Raw genomic sequence first — 6,432 nt, 5'->3', positions numbered from 1 at the left:
TCTTGTCCAAGGACCACCCTAGCTAAGTTTGGAAAAGGCTGGCTACCAGGTGCTGATTTTGGAAGGAAGTGGGTGGGAAGGACACACTATTCATGAAGTCTGCCTCTTATAGCATGGAAGAACTACAATCTGCATCCATGGAGGGAATGCCCACACCAGGGACACATGGTTCTTTTGAGCAATTAAATATTTTATTTTATTAAAAAAAAAAAGTCCTTTACCTTCTGTCTTAGAATCAATACTACAAGTATTGATTCCAAGGCAGAAGAATGGTAAAGACTAGGCAATGGGGGTTAAGTGACTTGCACAGGGTCACACAGCTTGGAAGTGCCTTAAGTCAGATTTGAATCCAGGCCTTTCCATCTCTAGACTTGGCTCTCAATCCACTGAGCCATTTAGCTATCCCCTGAATTAAATTTCAAATGCTATCAGTACCCATTTAGTGACCCAGAGCAAAGCTGTCTCCTATTTCATTCTTCCTTGTATTCCCCGAACAACCCATCTGCCCAAAATGGCACCCCTGAACTGCAAAGAAGTTATAGTAAACCAGTCAACAATGAAGCATTTGCTAAATGATAGGTACATCATACTAAGTGCTGGGAACACAAAGACAGAAGGGAAATAGCCCCTCTCCTCAAAGATGTACAAACATGTACATTTACAAGTATATGTAGACTGCATCCAGAATAAATGCAAGGTAGCTTCAGTGGGGGGAAGACACTAGCCAACTGATGGAGAGGGACTCAGTGAAGGTGTCAAGTAGTAGGTGATGTCTGAGCTGGATCTTCAAGGAAATTGGGTATACCAAGAAGGGGAAAGGAGAAAGAAATGTTTGAGGTTAGGGCTGGGGGATAGAGATGAGAGATGGAATGTTATATGTGGGATAATTAGGTCAGTTTGTCTGAACTGAAGAGTATGCAGAGGAGAATGATGTGTAAGAAGGGCTTTTCTTAGCCATTTTCTAAAAGATACATTTTAGTCAAAGGATATGAAAAAATAATTCCTTTTTTATTGGAATGCTTCATGAATTTGTGTGTTATCTGTGTGCAGAGGCCATGCTGATCTTCTTTGTATCATTTCAATTTTTAGTATATGTGCTGCCAAAGTGAGCACTGAAAAATTCTAAAAAGAATCTCGAGTAATTAACTATATGAAAGGATGCTCCAAAACACTAAGAGAAATGCAAACCATAACAATTTGGGGATCTCATCTTTACCCAGAAAATTAGTAAAGATTACAATAAACAGGGGAATAGTTAATGTTGGTGGGAGGGAAAGATAGGCAAACTGATATCATATTGATAGATCTATTCATTGATTCAATCATTCTGGAAGGCAATTTAGAATTATGGTAAGAGACTAAAATGTCCCTTCCCTTTGGCCCTTTGGTTTCATTGCTGGGCATACACTTCATAAAGTCAGTATTTAAAGAGATTTCATATATATCAAAACATATGTTGTAGGACTTTTTGTAGCAACAAAGAACTAGAAATAAAGTCTATTGGAATTGCCTCCCCAAGTTGTAGAACATGCATGTAATGGAATATTATTGAACTAGAAGACACTGGGAATATAATAAATACCAAGAAGCATGGGGAAATATATGAACTGATGTAAAGAGAAGTAAACAAAACCAGGAAAAAAATAAATACAATGGCTACAACCATGTAAATAGCATATTGACAACAAAACAATCGAAACTAAATACAGTAAATTTATGACAAGCAAGTTTGGCCCCAAAGAAGGGGCCAGAGATCAAGAAGGAATTGCCTTAGAGAGGATGGCAATCTCTTTATGATCAGAGATAGGGGACTACAGTCATGGAACACAATAGAAGCCAGACTTTTGTTGGGTGTTGGTCAATTTTGATAAGCTATTTTTTCCTATTTTTTTCTTTGCCATAAGTGATAACTTCCTGAAAGGGAGAGAGAAAACAGAGAGATTGGGAAATGTAGGTGATATAAAAACAAACTGCTATTTTTTAATAAAAAAAAAACACACTAGAAATGTAAGAAAGGGGTAAGGTTATAAAGAACTTTTATAAGTAAGTACTACAGGGAAGCTAGGTAGCACAGTGTATAGAGCGCCAGGTCTGGAGTCAGAATGACCTGGGTTCAAATTTGGCCTCAGATACTTCCTAGCTATTTGCCTTCAGCAAGTCACAACCCCAATTGCCTAGTGTTTACTGGTCTTCTGCTTTGAAATCTATATTTAGTACCAATTCTAAAACAGGAAGTAACAGTTTAAAACCCCCCCAACAATAATAGAGAAGTTCAACAAAGAGGTCAGTTTGGGGAAAAGATGAGTTGCTTCAGGATATGTTGGATAGAGTGCTGAACTTGGAATCAGAAAGACTTGTTTAAATCTGGCTTCAGATGCTCAATAGCTAAGTGACTCTGAGTAAGTCCCTTACTTTCTGTCTGTCTGAGTTTTCTCGTATGGAATAAATAGTTAAAAATAGCATCTACCTCCCTCTGAGGACAAGATAATATTTGTAAAGTACTTAGCAAACCTTAAAGTGCTATGTAAATACTATTGTTATTACTTATTTGTCCCTTATATTAGTTGCCCATCCTTTATATGCTTGTCTTGTTACTCTGATTAGTCTATAAGCTCTTTGAGGGCAGGGGAAAAATTCCTTCCACTTGAATTTTCCTAAAGCACTTTTCACTTACTATTTTGCATGTTACAGTGAAATTTCCCTAGTAAGTCTATCATAAATACTTACATTTGGGGGCAGCTGGGTGGCTCAGTGGATTGAGAGTCAGGCCTAGAGATGGGAGGTCCTAGGTTCAAATCTGGCCTCAGACACTTCCCAGCTGTGTGACCCTGGGCAAGTCACTTGACCCCCATTGCCTAGCCCTTACCAATCTTCTGCCTTGGAACCAATACACAGTATTAACTCCAAGATGAAAGGTAAGGGTTAAAAAATAAATAAATACTTGTAGCCAAATTGATAATATGGAAATCACCAAAAATAGTGATGGAAATATTGAATAAACTAAGCTTAAAGGAGGAAAGAAGAGACAGATAAGAGATACTGGACAAAGCAAAATCAATGAGGGTGAAAGAGCTCTAAATAGTAAACATCTTAGAGGTTGCCTCTTCTAGTATCTTTATCTCTAATCTGTTCTCATCTGAGCAGTCCTAGTCTAATTATACTGACAAGTACCTCCATATCTTTTTCTTTCTTCTCTTATGTGTCCGTATCACCATGTTTATCCAGGCCTGTGGTTTGCTTCTGAAACAGTTTAAAAGATCTTGAGTTTTAAAATTATATGACAAGTAACTGTGTCTAAGATATCTGTACATGCCATGGGGAATCTCCTTAGTAGTGAGGGCTGTCCTAGGCTGTCCTTTGATAAGGAATGGGAAAATGATTCCTTTGATTGTTAAAAGTAAAGTCATAAATATTCCTACTCATGTTCACTTGATACCTATGGATATCTTTTGTAATGGAATAAATTACCAACAGCAGGACCTATTTCTTTTGTGAAATATTCAGCCTATATGCACTTGAACTACAAAGCTATAGCTTGCAGTTTAGTCAATCATCCTCTGGGGTGCTTTCAAGTATATGATGCTATTTTTAGGCTATTTAGGATATTAATTCTATCTTTGTTGTGTATAAAACTTGGCTCTCTAAAGAATGGTTACCAAAATACTTCCTTGTGAATTCAGGACATTCCAATAGAAGGATCGCTGGTTCGAGAATCAAAGAACTAGTGTTCAAATCTACTTCTAATGCTTACTACTCTTAAAACCTTTGGCTAACCATTTATCTTTCTCTGGGACTCAGTTTTCTCATCTATAAAACCAAAGGTTTAGACAAAATGACTGTTGAAGTTTTTTTCTACTCTATCATCTATGATTAGTATAATTTAAAATGGCGAATGATATTTGATATCTTCAGTTTGAAGCTTTTCTTCTTTGTACCACATAGCAACAGTTAAAGGATCTCTCATTTTTGTTTTGTTTATCCTGATGTATCTTGATACTTGGTGCACTTGGTATAATTTATTTGGAGATTTCCCTCTCCTGAACGCTAAAACAGCAATAGGGAAAATAGATAAAGCAGAGATGCTTTAAATTCACAGAGGGAATTGAGATGTTCTGGGCATAGCCATAATTTACTGGGGTAAAAAAAAATAAAAATCATTGTGAGCCGTACTGTTTGGTCTCTTGGCTCTAAAGTAAAATGCTAAGTTATACATTAGCTGTTGAATAAATTTGCATATTGATGTATGCAATACCACCCAATTTAATAGCATCCCAGATTATGAGAGACAGATGCACAGAAGCACTCACAGACTGGCATTCAGAAATTCATCGTCACAGGAATGATATGGACAACAAAAACAGGGGTAAGGATTGGGCTGCTAGGGCACAGAGGGCTTTCTTTAAGGTAAGAGACTAGTCCCAATCATCGTTGTATTTCTGATTCATATTATGGAGCCTCAATTCTTACTTTAATATTGAACAAAAATATAAAACAAAAAAAAGCTCAACAATTACAACTTCATTAGTGAGGATACTTCCACTCCTGCTAGTCATGGCCTCTACATGCTTTAGGAGATGATGTTCATTAGTTCCTATGGCCTTGACCTGGATTGTGGGAAACAGCATTTTGATAGACCTTGAAGAAGAATTCCATCCTAATCAATCCAGCAAACATTTATTAAGCACATATCAGGTGTCAGGAACTCTGCGAGGGATGGGGGATGTGAGGACAAAAGAGATATCTCCTGCTTTCAGAAAGCTAATATTCTACTTAGGAGAAATTATTCAGATAAAGGAAGCAATATGGTGGAATAGAATAGTCACTTGCTCTGAAGTGAGCAAACCTTGGTTCCCCTTTGACTTTGGGCAGGTCTCTCAATCTCCTTAGACTTCAGTTTTTTCATCATGCTAGCCTAACCGAAACAGCAGGACACTTTGAGGGTATAGTTAGGAGAAGTTAAACCACTATCATTACTAACATGTCCATTATCATTCCCTTTGAATCTTATTTTTTAAACCTTTACTTTCTGTCTTGAAATCGATACTGAGTATTGGTTTCAAGGCAGAAGAGTGGTAAGGGTTAGGGAATTAAGTAAATCATCCAGGGTTACATAGCTAGGAAGTATGTGATGCCAGATTTGGATTCAAGAATTTCTGTGTTTAGAAAGGCTCTTCCTGGCTCTCTATCCACTGAGCCACCTAACTACCTCTCTCCTTGAATCTTGATAGTGACAGCTTAGGACTCTGAACCCAAGAACTTTGGGAATATCAATGTTATTCAAACCAGTTAACCAATCCTCAAAGTTATCATTAGACGCAGAGAAAGGTCCATCATTCTATTTACTCCTGAAAAGACCAGTCACCATCATTAGGCAGTTAGATAAAAGAGCCCTGAAAATGTCAGCATCTACGAGATCAGCTATCTTGTTTCTAGTCAAGCCCTCACAGCCATCATCTTGGGAAGAAGCTCTTATAGAGAAAGGGTCAACTAGCCCCAACTGGCACTTAACAGTCAGGCAAACCAGCCTACCTAAAGGAGCATGTGCTAGATAGGTCAAGTCAGCACCACCACCTTGAACACCATAGTCCCTTAGGAACTGATGGATACAGGCTCCCAAGAGCCTGTAGAAGAACAATGCTTCCAAACCAGTTCTGTGGCATTGTCTTGGGAAGTAACACCTGTGAAAGTTTGTCACCAAAGCTGTTGGCATTGTCAACTGTTTTAACATCACAGATTAATATGACTTTATCAATGAAATATTAAAGAAGAGACATTACTTCGACACTGCATGCTAAGGATAATGGAACCACCTGAACTGCAGCCATTTTTTTCTGTGTTTTCTCCTTCATTAAAATGTGAGCTCCTTGAGAGCAGGGATTGTTTTACTTTTCTATTTGTACCCTCAGGTCTTAGCACAATGCTTTGTACATGGTAAGTGCAAAATAAATGCTTCATTCATTTATTCATCTAGCCATCCATCCATCTGCAAAGTGAGGGAGCTATACCAGATGGCCTCTGAGGTCCTTCCAGTTCTAAGTCATAACTAGAATAAATGTAAAAATACATTTAAAATGAAAGGCACTTTCAGTTTTGGTGAGTAAAGCCTTATTTTGCTTTAGATGCATGGAAGCATCATTTCATTTCTTAGCTTTCCATAATTATCTGAATTCCTCTTCCTTTTTTTTCCTTTTTGATGAATTTGTATGTTGAATACCCTACTCAGTTGTAGTCCTTTTTGAAGAAATAAAATGAGTGTTTCTTCAGTTTGATAAATATCTAGTTTTTTTTTTCACTAACAATTAGACAATAAGCTTGGCTTTGTAGGATGTATTGTTTTGAGATGTAAACCAACCTTTGCTTATAGGAGGATCATACATATTCCAATGCTTCTTTTGATTTCTAGTGTAATATTTAGAATATCATAGTCAGATA

General features: G+C 37.4%; 1 non-coding gene across 1 annotated transcript; it reads right to left on the bottom strand.

Moving 5' to 3' along the window:
• Nucleotides 1-1,005: 1,005 nt before the first annotated feature.
• Nucleotides 1,006-1,113, bottom strand: LOC130458609 (U6 spliceosomal RNA). The gene has a single exon (XR_008918023.1). It is a non-coding gene; the product is annotated as a U6 spliceosomal RNA (small nuclear RNA).
• Between the last annotated feature and the right edge of the window lie 5,319 nt (nt 1,114-6,432).

The sequence above is a fragment of the Monodelphis domestica genome, chromosome 3 (assembly GCF_027887165.1).
Source record: "Monodelphis domestica isolate mMonDom1 chromosome 3, mMonDom1.pri, whole genome shotgun sequence".
Classification (NCBI taxonomy): Eukaryota; Metazoa; Chordata; class Mammalia; order Didelphimorphia; family Didelphidae; genus Monodelphis; species Monodelphis domestica.
Note: the sequence above shows the minus strand (reverse complement) of the source record. Positions and strands in the feature narration are given on the sequence as shown.